This window comes from Moschus berezovskii, chromosome 3 (genome assembly GCF_049115385.1).
Source record: "Moschus berezovskii isolate FMDL1 chromosome 3, NW_MosBer_1.0, whole genome shotgun sequence".
In the NCBI taxonomy this organism is placed as follows: domain Eukaryota; kingdom Metazoa; phylum Chordata; class Mammalia; order Artiodactyla; family Moschidae; genus Moschus; species Moschus berezovskii.
Genome location: NC_142462.1, coordinates 31,176,912 through 31,191,454, shown reverse-complemented (window position 1 = coordinate 31,191,454; position 14,543 = coordinate 31,176,912). Strand labels below are relative to the sequence as shown.

General features: G+C 36.4%; 1 long non-coding RNA gene across 1 annotated transcript; it reads left to right on the top strand.

Moving 5' to 3' along the window:
• The first annotated feature begins 3,968 nt into the window (after positions 1-3,968).
• LOC129552275 (uncharacterized) lies at positions 3,969-11,965 on the top strand. The gene is made up of 3 exons (XR_008685212.2): positions 3,969-8,613; positions 8,919-8,982; positions 10,757-11,965. It is a non-coding gene; the product is annotated as an uncharacterized LOC129552275 (long non-coding RNA).
• The last annotated feature ends 2,578 nt before the right edge of the window (positions 11,966-14,543 follow it).

Genomic DNA, 14,543 nt, shown 5'->3' with positions numbered 1-14,543 from the left:
ATATTTACCTTGCTTGCTCCCTGTCTCCCCTTCCACTTTATCCCTAAAAGTAAAATTTCATTATTTCAGGAATTTATTGTCTGATTTTGTTTCCCATTGTATCCTCAGGAACTGCAGTAGAAACTGGTGCATAGCATCAGCTGAAGTATTCTGATGGTGGCAGAAGTGGCCAAGGCCTGACGGGTCCTTTCTGCACTGGTGCTCTAGGAGTCAGTGCTTCAGGCCCACTTAGAGCTCTCCTGCCCTGCAAAAATTTGCTAAGTACCAATTAATCTTTTGCTGTTTAAAATTGCTTAAGTTAGATTCATTTTTCTGAGATTGGACCACGGTTATAATTTAGTAAAGTGATTATTCAGAAATAGCAGTTCTGTGAAATTCCAAGTATAAAGGCAGAAGGGTGGGGCTTACTTTGTTCTTCATTTCAGATCTAGAGAGAACATTGAGAATCTAATGTAACTCTGTGGCAAACTTTGGGAGACACAAGAGCCTAGGGTCTGACTTCAGTTTGTTAAATATAAAGGTCACAAATGAGTAACTAGCTGGCAGCTGACAGACAAGCCAAGGAGAGGGGTTGTTGTTTAGTTGCTAAGTTGTGTCTGACTCTGTGACCCCATGGACGGTAGCCCGCCAGGCTCTTTTCTCCATGGGGTTATCCAGGCATGATACTGGAATGGGTTGCTATTTCCTTCTCCAGGGGCTTTTCCCCACCCAGGTATCAAACCTGCGTCTTCTGCACTGGAAGGTGGATTCTTTACCACCGAGTCACTAGGGAAACCTAAGGAGAGTGGAGACAGGGATTCTTGTGCTTAGAAGTTCTCAGAGTAAAGACACCTGAGTGATTCAACCCATACCATATATGGGCCATGCATGAGAAAGAGCCTGCATGAGATCATCTGTAGGTTCAGGACTCTCTGAAGGGGAAATGTGATCTCAAGGGAGATTTACCGAAGAGGCCCAGACCCTGACGAATTCTCAGTGACTATAGAAGGAGTATTAACCAGCCAAATTGGTAATCAACCCACCTCTTCTATAGAGATGGAGATTTCTGAAGAACCTAAGAAACAGTCTGAGAGTTAGCTCTATGTCTGCAGCACACAGGGATTACCATACCACCCCTAGTCACAAAAACTGTCTTGTTCTCTTTGCTCCCTTCTTCTTCTGCTGGCTGCCAACAAATAGTTGCCTCATCTCTCTTCCCTTCTGCATAATAGGCCCCCACATAACCAGGGGACTCAGTTTTTATTACTGAATGGGAATAGACTTTCTGATGGAGCTATACGTGAAGACTCAAGGTAACAAGAGAATTTATTATTTATAGTGACAAATGTTTTGTAATAGCATACCATTATAACTATTCGGAGTTAAGAGATCCCTTTTCTACGATTATTGAACTATACTGAAAGTCAAGTGAGATTTGAGAAGCAAGAAAAAGAAGCCTGATTTAGGGAATAGAAAGGAGCAAAATATGCAAGAATGGGAGTGACAGATGAGACGTAATTAGAGGTGTGATTAAAATAGTTACACACAATAAAAAAAGTATGTGTGAAGACAGTCCTTTGCAACAGATGTGAAAACCTTAGACATAGGTGACATAGATGCTTTTCTAATAATTTAAATTTCTAAAATCATCGTAAAAAATTTTTGAAAATAATCAAAAAAGTGATTGAGAAGGTTAAAAATCTGCCATTAATAAAAGCCACTAAGACCACAGATTTTCACAGCTGGATCACATCAAATCTTCATAAAAAACAGATAATTCCTATGTTATTTAAGTTACTACAATCCACTGGAAAAAATTCTTAATATGAAACCTTATGAAGTTAGCATATAAAAACAAAAATTTAGCCCAAACTCCTATGTAAATACAGATACAGAGATCTTTGTAAAATAAGAGATAGTTGTAATATCCAGAAGTCCATCAGTATAATGACTTAAATCAATCTATTTAAAAAGTCATATGGTAATACCAGCACATTTTGAAAGAATTATATGATTAATAGGAATAAAGTATAACAAAATAATAAACCTGAAATTAATCATTGTTAGAAAATTCTCATTGCAGTTAATATGAAAAATTAGATGTAAATTTCTACTGCTGCAATTGCTTTAGAATGGTAAGTAAAAAAAAATATTAGTATAAATATTAGAAAATAGATTTTTTCTAATGACAATATTAATCTAGAAACTCAGATTCTAGTTAAAATCAGAACTAATGAAAAATAATGGATAAGAGAATTTAAGTTAAAAACAAAATAAATATGTTAAGACCAAAAGCTTTTGTTTATATTATCAGGAAGTAACGGCAATGAAAATGGAAAGATACTCATTTATAATAAAGAGTATAATATTTTCATAGATAATTAAAAAAAGAAAACAAAGGACATATATTTAAAACTATGAATCTTATTCATAGACTACTAAAAGACATAAAACGATATTTAAACTATGGAAAAATACACTGTGATTTTGGATGGGAAGAATTAATATAGTAAAAATGCCAATTCTTCAAAATTATTCAATAAATTTGAGGCACTAATAAATAGGACTTCATCAAGGTTGGTTTTAGAACTGGATACAATGATATAAAACTTCACTTAGAAGAATATATGTCTGAAACAGCCAAGAAAAGTTAGATATAGGAGAGTCAGAAGCTGTGAAATACGCTTTACACATCAGACTATAAAGTCGCTATAATAACATCAATATGGTATTATCCATATGGATCCATAAAAAATAGAGAATCTAGAAAATAAATATGTGTATAGGAAACTTTCATATATGGTAACATTAGCTACTCTTTGGGAAAAGAAAGACTTATTTATTAAGTAGAGATGACAATTAGCTGTTTAACCAGAGGAAACTAAGTTAGGTCCATTCATATGTGGAAGAATTAATATAGTAAAAATGCCAATGGTCCCCATTATGTGCTGTTCAATGCTGAAGCCACCAGGCACAGATGTTATTTACATTTAAATGGAAATTAATGTAAATTAAATTACAAATTCTGTTTCTCAGCAGCTTTAGTCATATTTTAAAGTAGGACTAGTGTTTATTGAGTAGTGTAGATTATAGAAGGTTTCCATCTTTGTAAAACATTTTGTGGATAGCAGAGATTTCTCTCTTTATCCATATAATACTTCAGTTCAGTTCAGTCGCTCAGCCGTGTCTGACTCTTTGTGATCCCATGGACTGCAGTACACCAGGCCTCCCTGTCCATCACCAAATCCCAGAGTTTACTCAGACTCATGTCCATTGAGTCGGTGATGCCATCCAACTGTCTCATCCTCTGTCATCCCCTTCTCCTCCCGCCTTCAATCTTTCCCAGCATCAGGGTCTTTTCAAATGAGTCAGTTCTTCACATCTTGTGGCCAAAGTATTGGAGTTTCAGCTTCAGCATCAGTCCTTCTAATGAATATCCAGGACTGATTTCCTCTGGGATGGACTGGTTGGATCTCCTTGCAGTCCAAGGGACTCTCAAGAGTCTTCTCCAACACCACAGTTCAAAAGCATCAATTCTTCAGCTCAGCTTTCTTTATAGTCTAACTGTCACATTCATACATGACTACTGGTAAAACCATAGCTTTGACTAGATGGAACTTTGTTGGCAAAGTATGTCTCTGCTTTTTAATATGCTGTTAAGGACTTCCCTGGTGGCTCAGATGGTAAAGCATCTGCTTACAATGCGGGAGACCCGGGTTCGATCCCTGGGTCGGGAAGATTCCCTGGAGAAGGAAATGGCAATCCACTCCAGTACTGTTGCCTGGAAAATCCCATGGACAGAGGAGCCAGGTAGGCTACAGTCCATGGGGTCGCAAAGAGTCGGACACGACTGAGCGACTACCCTACCCTTTAGGTTGGTTATAACGTTTCTTCCAAGGAGCAAAAGTCTTTTAAAAATTTCATGGCTGCAGTCACCATCTGCAGTGATTTTGGAGCCCCCCAAAAATAAAGTCTCTCACTGTTTCCCCATCTATTTGCAATGAAGTGATGAGACCAGATGCCATGATCTTAGTTTTCTGAATGTTGAGTTTTAAGCCAACTTTTTCACTCTCCTCTTTCACTTTCATCAAGAGGCTCTTTAGTTCTTTGCTTTCTGCCATAAGGATGTTGTCATCTGCATATCTGATGTTATTGATATTTCTCCCAGCAATCTTGATTCCAACTTGTGCTTCATCCAGTCCAGCATTTCTCATGATGTGCTCTGCATAGAAGTCAAATAAGCAGGGTGACAATATGCAGGCTTGACGTACTCCTTTTCCTATTTGGAACCAGTCTATTGTTCCATGTCCAGCTCTAACTGTTGCTTCCTGATCTGCGTATAGACCTTTCTCAAGAGGCAGGTCAGGTGGTCTGGTATTCCCATCTCTTTCAGAATTTTCCACAGTTTGTTGTCATCCACACAGTATATTATTTATAAATTGGCTTCCCTGGTAACTTAGCAGGAGACATGGATTCAATCTCTGGGTGGGGAAGACCCCCTGGAGAAGGAAATGGCAACCCACTCCAGTATTCTTGCCTGGAGAATTCCATGGACAAAGGAGCCTGGGGTGCTATAGTCCATAGGGTCACAAGGAATTGAACACGACTTAGCCACTAAACAACAATTGTTTATAAATATTCACATAAACATAAAAATATGAATATAAATATATGTGTACATGTACATTTAGTAGTTCCTTATTGATTTAAAATTTTAAAAATAGAAGAAAATCATCAAGGCTACATATATAATATAGGGATTAAGAGGAGATTTTATAACATTACAGAAGCCCAGAAAAAATAAATTAGATACATTTGACTTTAAAATTATAACTTTGGTATACACACTGATATCAGTATCAGTTAGGGTTCTTGGTTTTCTGAAACAACATGTTCAGAAAATTAGTTTGGTAGGGAAAATGCCCAAACTCTACTGAGGAACTACTTTTGAGAAGATACCTCTGCTGCCTCTGTAGGACATTGAAGCCATGGTTCACTGTCTTGCTTTCATCATTTCCACCTTAAGAGTTATGTACAGGTGAATTTGATAGGGGCATGTTCTTGTACCCTAGCTGCAAGGGAACCTGGGAAAGTGAGTTTCTGCTTTCTAGTTTAGGAGACAGAACTCATGAGTAGAAAATTATCCACATACAGAAAGAGAGTTCAGTAGATTTTAGAACAGCCACAGACATGACAAATCTTCACTACACTAACAAAATCAGGAGACAGATAATAAGAATTGCTGGGGGGAAAAAAAGTTGCAACATGATGATGATGAGTGTTTAATGTCTATAATATAGGAAGAATCCTTACAAATTGTAAAGAAAAGGACAAGCTACTCAATAGAAAATTACATCAAGGATATGAATAGGGAATTTGCAAAACAGTAAACTCAAATTTCCTGTACTTAAAATAACAATGTAATATTTATCACTTTACCATCACCAACTGACAAAATTTTTAAATTTCAATAAACCCATTGCTGGTCAGTATAAAGGAAATGATACATTCTTTGCTACTGGAATGATAAATTATCCCCATCTTTTTGGAGAACAATTTAACAATGCCTTTAAAAATGTAAATAACCACAGCCTAGAAGCAACCACATTCTTCAGAAGTAAAAACACCACAGTATAAAAATATACATATGAGAATGTTCACTGTCTTTTTTTTTTTTAAGACAAAAACCTGAAAGAATGAATGACCTTCAACTGAGAAAAAATTATGATACAGTCACACTATGGGTTATTGAGAAGCAATTAGAAACCATGAGTAAGACCTATGCCATTTGTCTTGGAGTAATTACGACAAGTCATTGAGTGAGAAAAGCAAGATGCAGGGAAGCAACCAGAACACAACACTACAGTGACCAGAACAACACACAACACACACTAGAAAAAATGGCAGGCGCTGAACTTTCAAAAAGAATCTGCATGGGGGAGGGTGAAGTGATGAAGGTGAAGTAAGGGAACAGAGAAGTAGCGAAGCAGACAAACAGAAACAAACCTTGCAAATTAGAAACATAACCAAAAATCTCATTTACTTTACTCTACCTACCTAAGTTATGTATATACTTGCTTAACTGTTTCTTAAAACAGTTAAGTGTTGGTCTCTAGACTTTAGAAATATCTAAAATATATTCTTAAGTGAAAAATTATTCCACAGAGTAATATGTAGAGAATGAGTCAATTTTTTTTTAAAAAAAAAAGATGTGTGTGTTTTTATGTTTTTACCAAAAAATTATACATACCTGTTTACTAATTCCTGTTTCATTAGAAAGGGTAGATTTGCAAAGCAAAGGATGGTTACTTTTATACTAATCCAGTTAATTTCAAAATTTACAATGCATTAAAAAACTAAAACTTAAAAATATGTTAGCATTCTAGAATATACTATAAAGGGAATACGCTGTATTATGATTCAGGGAATAACTGGAGACCATTAATTGAGAGGGGGCTTTTGGGAGATCCTCTCTGAGGACAGTGTCTGAGCTGAGACCTGAAGGATAACAGTAAGCTTTATTGTGGAGAACTGGACAAAGAATTTTCTGAGTCCACAGGCCTGATAGTTCATCTGAAGGGAAGAAAGGAAGCCAGCCGCCTGCTGTGTAGGGGACAAATGGATAGGTTTGTGTGGATTAAGGTCAGAGAGGCAGGGACTTGTAGACCACCACTAATAATAGTCTGGGTTAAACCACTTCTGGTAGCAAATAGGCTAAAGTACTTACAATTTAAAATCTTTATAACAGCTTCAAATTGCAGAGACTCCAGCCCTTGATCACTAGACTCAACTCAGTTCAGGTGTGAACTTCGATGGTGCATCTCACATTGCAGATTGCTTCTAACCATAGGCAGTAGGACCTTGTCTCAATCCATGCTGCAACAGAATAGAAACAAAAGCATAAACTAAAACAAACTCTCCTCCCCATAGGTTGATAGAGAAACACTGTTATAGGCCCTGGAAGATGTTTGGTTGCTATTCTCAAAGAAGTAGGAAACAATTTAAACATTTTAAGAAGAAATGAGTCTTTTTATATGTTTTACAGAAGAATTCTCTAGTTTAAAACTAGAATTATCCCAGCTTTCGTGGTTAGTAATGGATTGGAAACGATTAATTAAGAGTTACACAGGAAGTTAGGAGACTGCTGTGATGTTGCAGGTGGGAGATGGTGGTGGCTGGGAACACGTGGTGGCAGCTGGACTGGAGGACAGAAAAGGAAGAGTCTGGAGGAACATCAGTGATTTCCGGTCTCCTTCCCTTTTATTTTCTTTCCCTTTCCTTCCCTTTTTTTCTTTCTTTTTGACATAAGAACGGGTACATTATGATGACATCTGTGGAGATGGGGATAATGGGAGAAGAAAAAAAATCAAAGGCAAAAATCAAGATTTCTGTCTTAGACAAATTTAAGTTTGAAATGTGTATTACAAAACAAAATGGAAATGAAGTTCATGAGAGAGGTGTGGACTAGAGGCAAAATTTGGGGAGTTGATTGGCACACAGATAAAGTGTGAACAATCATCCTGGTTTTCCCAGGACTGTCCTTGTTGTAGTGCTAACAGTTCTAAGATTTGGGGATCCTCTTACTCCTTAGAAGACTGGGGTAGCTGCTACCCTTATGTAGATGGTATTTACCCCATGAAATCGGAAGAGCTATCAAGGAAATCAAACACAAGGATTGCATCAGGCAAGTATTAAGAGGAAAGAGAATCTTAGAAGAGCTAAGCAGTGAGGTAGGTAAGGGCAAGACAGAGAAGCCTCAAATATCAGGAAACCAAAGGAAGAGAGAATGTTAGCCGGAGAACGCTAGTGAATGTCAAGAGGATGGAATAGCATATTTGGCAAGATGATGGTCATAAGTGACTCTAACAAAAATAGATTCTTGGGAGTGTTGGGAAAAAACTCTTCAACTTGTCATTAAGTTGAAGAGTGAATGACAGGATGTGGATTGATAAGTACTAAGAAAGTCATCCTGAGTAGCTTTGCAATGAAGGGGAGCAGAAAAATGGGCAGTAGTTATAAAAGTTTGGAAAGAGTATAAAGATGTTCATGATTTTATTTGAGGAAGTAAAACTGCTATGTTAGTGCAGTCGGGTTGCCAGGCAATTCTGTATGAAAGTTGTAAATATCTGTACGAAATGTTAAGTATCTGTATGCTTTTGTTGTTGTTCAGTCGCTGAGTCCTGTCTAACTCTTTGTGACCCCATGGGCTGCGGCACACCACACCTCCCTGTCAATATCTGTATAAAAATTTTAGCACAAATGTGAAATGGTTTTATTCCTCCTAGTTGTTAATCTACAATTACATTTAGCTTCTCAGATGCTGGCATGAAAAAAGTTTTAAAAAATGCTTTCAACCAAAGTTTACGTTTTTCAAGGGGTAGATGCTAGAGAAAAAAGGACACAAAGAAGGTAAAATACTTACAAGGGAATTATTTCAACTAGGAAACACGGATTAAAAGCCTGGTTAAAGGGGGAAAAGGAAACATAGGTAGGTTGGAAGACAGTGAAAAGTGAAGTCAATGATTTGATGTTTCATTGAAGATGAAGAATTCTTGCAAAATGAGTACCTGAGACTGAAACTGAATGAACGCAGGTGGCAGCCGGAGAAGGGAGTGACTGACGTCACGATTTCAGGTGCGGTGAGTTACTGCTGATGCAACCAGCATCACTAGCTGGGAGGGGGCGGAGAACAGGCGACTGCGGGGAAGGAAGGGATCTGACAGGCAGAGGAAACGGTCCATCCATATGCCTCCTAAAGTTACCAAAAGTGATGGCATGAACCAAGATGGAGAAGAAGAGAATCAGTCCAGAGTAAATTTAAGGGAGTAACTGGGCCAAAATATGAGACGAAGAGGGAGATGTAGCGGGTGGTTTGGTCTGGTGGTGCAAGCTGCAAATGGGAGGGAGTGACACACAACCGATGCCTTCCCTTCTTCTAGTCCGTGCAACACAGGAAAAACATCCTCTGTGCAGACCAGGAAAACAGCATCGTCAGGACCTGAGGTAAGAAGTTAAAGATGATGTCCAGAGAAGAGTTTGAATTGATAGGGCGTCCTCAGGATAACATATTCTTAGGATTGGCTACCTAATTTTTCAGGGCCCAAGGCAAAATGGAAGTGCGGGACATCATATTCAAGAATCACACACATACACACTCCTATGAATACTATTCAGCCATGAGAAAAAAGGAGATCATGATATGTGTGACAATATGGATGGACCTTTAGGTTTTATGCTAAGTGAAAGAGCCAAGCAGAGACAAATACTGCTCTGTATGGTATCATATATATGTGGAATAACTCATAGAGAATTGAAAAGGAGTAGCCAAGGCTGGAGGCTGAGGAAAATGGGAAGAGCTCCGGAAAAGGGTATAAACTTTCAGCTGTTAGGTGAATAAAGTCTGAAGATCTAAAGTAAAGCAGGGTGACTGTAGTTAACACTGTAAGCTATAGTTTTGAATACTTACCATTCTCAGTCATCTTTTATGTTGCTACTTTCTAAAGAGGAAAGACACTTCATTCTTTAGGAAGTTTCTAGACATGGATTTTTGCCATGTTGATGTTTGTAGTGGATGAATGAAGTAGAAGCCTCAGGGCATGAGATGACTTCTATTTCATGTAGCCAGTCCTCGAAACCTGCATTTCAAACAAGTGTATAGTCAGAAATCATTTGAGTAAATTATCTGATAAAAGTTTATGAAATATAATTGGGTATATAAAGTAATTATGATGGTGATTTAAGAAAAAAGTCCTCATATATGGATGAACTTTTACACATTGAAAAACTATGCCCCTTGGAAAATTTTGTGATCTAATTTCTTAGTACTGCATTTTGCTGTGGCTCTATACGTAAGGACTCAATGATCTCACCATGGATTACTTGGGAGTGTAAGCAAATTGGTTATCTTATTTATGACAGAATCTCAGCTTATTCTTTGTCTCCAGATACTTTCACACTAGTGTGTGTGTAGGGATTGGGGGAAGAAAAAAATGCAATTAATTTCAGTCAAACTGATTATTTACAAATCCTTTTTAAAAAAGACACAGCTGGTTGAGTGATTTATTGGCCGACGTAATCTTTGGGCTTATGGAAATATGAATTGATTAATGCTCTCTGTCTAAACTTTGCTTTTGTTTTAATGGACTAGTAATAAATAGGAATTTTGGTCAGTTTGATGTAATCCAAAGTAGAAAACAAAGGACAACTAATGAGTAGGCCTCCTAATTTTTTTTAAGGCACTCCCTGGAGTAGAGGATTTCCTTTCCAGCTATGCATTCTAGATGACTATATGTGTTAGTACAGTTGTATATGTGACACCTTGTAATGGCACAGCTAGATTAAAAGTAGAGAAAATACATTCAGACTCTCTAGTTTTAGCATTAATGAAAAAGGGAATTTTTCATTAATTATATTTCTTAGTTAACAGAATTATTTTTTACACATTTCAAAGAATTAGAATACACTAAAATATACAGTAGTGCTACTGTATAAATTGTATCTTTCTATTATTATCTTCATATCCACCTTCTGGAATTTAAGTTGAATTTTATTTTAGCTGATAGAATATATTTTAGTTGGCATTATAGTCTGACTTATATTCCTTTCAAAATTCATAAGTTGGAGCCCTAAGCTCCAGTATAACTAAATTTGGAGATGGGGCCTTTAAAGCAGTAATTGGGAATTCCATGGACAGAGGAGCCTGACAGGCTACAATTCATGGGGTTGCAGAGAGTTGGACATAACTGAGCGACTAACTGTTTCACTTTACTTTTTCAAGGTTAAATGAGGTCATCTTGGATCAATAGAACTAGTGTCTCTATGAGAAAAGGAAGAGATTACAGGAATGCACGTGAACAGAGGAAAGGCCATGTGAGAACATACCAAGAAGGCAGCCATCTCCTAGCCTAGGAGTGAGGCTTCAGAAGACATGAACCCTGCCAGCTCCTGGATCTTGCACTTCCAGCCTACAGAACAGTGAGAATAAAGTTATGCTATTTAAGATACCTACGTGAGGTGTTAATATTTTGTTATGGCAGCCCTAGCAAAGTAATATAGTTGGAAACTGTTCTGTGTTTTTTAATTTAGTCTTAAAAATAACTCACATCTATCCATTTTTAGAACTACTAGCATACATGATAACAAATGAGTGTCAATTAGAGGCTTTTGAAAAAAATTCAATTTGGATGAAATTAGACACATTTTCATTTCTCTGAGTTAACATGTTATTTAGAGCAGTAAAGACTTCCACCTTTACAAATCACTGTTTTAATCTTATCACCAATGTTTGTTGTAAAATATTTCGAAAACATAGGACAAAAGAAAATCACAATGACTTATCCTACTGAAATAGTGTGATATCTCAACATAGCCAGTAATAAAAAATGGAGGGATTAACTACAGAATCTAATTTAAACTAGTGATTTTAAATTTAATATATGAATATCATTGTCATTAAATATACTTCATATGTACCTACATATACACAACAAACAATTTGAAAGCTATGTCATCAAATCATGTTGAATGAATTTAGCATAATTAATGTAACCAATCAACTGTTGTTGGATAATTAGAATGTCAAATATTTTCAGTAATAAACAGGGCAAATATGATAAATTCTCTAAGACAGATATTTTCAAAAATTAACATATACGTATTTTCAGCTGTCCCTCTTCTAAAGCCTTCTCTTCTCTCTTCCAAAGGCGAAAGCTACTTTGTTTTGGCAATTTAAGGCTTGGGGTTTTGGCTGTGTTGATCCAGGAAATGGATGAATTAGAGACTGTTTAAGTCTAAGAGGCTATATTAATTCACTTGAGGAAGACACATGCAAGACAAGAAAAAAGTTGATCTGAAAAGATGGAGAAAAGAGGTGACAGAGAAGAAATGACCAATGCTTAATTATAGTAAAAGGTTTTGAAGAGAGTTTTAATAGAGAATCAGAGACAGTGGGAGCAGCTGCCCAACTGTAGTGAGGATTTTAGGGAAGATAAACGGAGGAAGAGGGTTTTTAGAGGTTCTGTGGGGTATGACTAAAATACCCTTCATAAGTCCTTTAGAGAAATCTTACAATTTTCATTTTTTAAGCATTTTTGAATATCAGATGTTTTCTTTATAAAAATCACTGATTAAAACCACCACAAATGTTATATATTCATTTTAATACATAACAGGGATCTATCTATGTGTGTGTGTGTGTGTACATATATATATGTATACAGCTTAATTCTTGAATATACTCAATTTATAAATAACATGCCTCATAAAAAGGATGTGCAAAATTTAAAGGTTTTAATCTATATTTTTAAACTGCTATATAAGAAATCTCTTTATGTCCATTGACAGTATTTAAAAGTGCTTGTTTTCTTACATTTCTTCAACTTTGCCAACTGATCAACAATGATGACAAATTATTTTAACTTTCATTTTTATTAAATATGTGTAGATATTTTCTCATATTATTTCTCTGTCTCTCCTCTCATTACCGTTTCATCTCTCCCTCTCATATAAGTTTTCTTTGTTATTAAAGGTTGGATAATATCTCATGAAATGTATAATTTCCAATATTTACTTTATAAGATTTTTTTTATTTTCACTTTTAAGTGAAATGCAAAGCTTATATGTTACTTAAAAAAAAAAAACCTAGTTTCAGGTAATGGTGCAGATGTAATGTTTTCTAAAACAACAAAATTCTGTAGTTAGAACTCTTAGAAAACTCTTTTCTTAGTTATCATTCTTTCTTAGAATATGGATTACTTCTTCAGTTAAAAAGGGTTGACATTCAGATTAACTTTCTTTTAGATAGATGTCTGACAGACTCCAAAACTCTAACTTGAGAGAAAAGTGATGAGCAGACAAACTCATTTATATTTTTACTTTTTCTTATTGCCTCAGTAGTTTTAGATATGTTATTCCTTACTACCATTTAAGCCTTAAGCTTCCACCTGTGCTCTTGATCAGATTCCCTTTTCCGTTTCTTATTTCAAGTAGTAAAATCTATCAACAAACTAATAACTCAAGACAAAACTTGAGAATCACATTTAATACCAGCTTTTCCTCTACATTTTCTATGTGAAATCCTATTGATTTTATTTCCTGAATATGTTCAGTATGGTTCTTTTTCCTGCTCATGGCCAATAGTGCTTAGCATAGGCCCTTATTAGCTCCTCATGATCCTTTTCATAAATTTCTTAATTCTAAATTCATGATTAATGAACGCCTCTCTTAACCTGGTATCTAACGCTTTCTGGGTCACTTCCAGCTCTCTTGTCCAGTCTCTTCTGTCTCTCCGTCTCTTGCACTTTGTTTTGAGTAATTTGTGGTTCCTTAAAATTCAACATGTTTTATGCGTCTGTTCTTTTCATAAACTATTTCCTTAGAAATAAGAGTCTATGATATGCCTTTTTCTTTGATTTCTTAAATTTAGCTTTTAAGAGTTAGTTTACTTGCCTCTTGAGAGCTTATCTGGTATGGGCCAGGTGCTCATCCTTATATATATACATATATATATGTGTGTGTGTGTGTGTGTGTGTGTGTTAGGCACTCAATCGTGTCCGACTCTTTGTGACCCCGTGGACTGTAGCCCGCCAAGCTCCTCTGTCCATGGAATTCTCCAGGCAACAATACTGGAATGGGTTGCCAGTCCCTTCTCCAATATATATATTTTATGATACTTTTCCTTCTGCTTATAACCTTTCTGTATCATGATTAAGCTCTTGGCTCATTTTCTACTTCTCCTGTGATTAGAAGTAACTTTATGTATAACAGTGTCTCATTTTCCTTTGTGCTTAAAATATCTTATCTAATAGTGTATATACATATATGTCTGTATATAGTAATATATATATATATATTCTTATTTCACTAGAGGAGGGGAAAATCCCTAACCCTTGGCTCCGAGTTTATATATTTAGTGTAAAGGGATGTATCTCATCTGTCTTCTTGGTCAGATAGAGGTTCCCATTCAAATCTATAAAGTTATTTTTGTTAACTTTATAGAAAACTTCTATTTAAGAACCATGACCTGCCTTCAAATAACAGCATAACATTAACCAACAGAGAGGAGACACAAGAAGAAAGCTGAAATATGGGGAGAAAAATATGGGCCCAAAGGGGAGAATGAGCTTCCTTGGTGGCTCAAGCAGTAAAGAATCTACCTGTAATGCAGGAGACGTGGGTTTGATCCCTGGGAAGATCCCCTGGAGAAAGGAATGGCAACCCATTTCAGTGTTCTTGCCTGGAGAATTCCATGGACAGAGGAGCTTTGGGGGCTACAGTCCATAGGGTCACAAACAGTCAGACACAATTGAGTGACCAACACATTCACACAAAGGAGGAATAGAGCAAAGTAGGCTTGGAATTCACTGACTTCTATCAAATCTTTGGTAATCTTACCAGCTTCATGTAGCAGAGCTGAACTCACCCATGGATTCCACACAGCCCTTCCAGTGCTTTATCTTATGGATGGAGGGGAGCCTCTGAAAAACAGCATGAAATGGAGCAACATGATGTGAGACTATGAGAATCTAAACTAATTATTAAGTTTACTTTGACAGTGCTAAAAACCA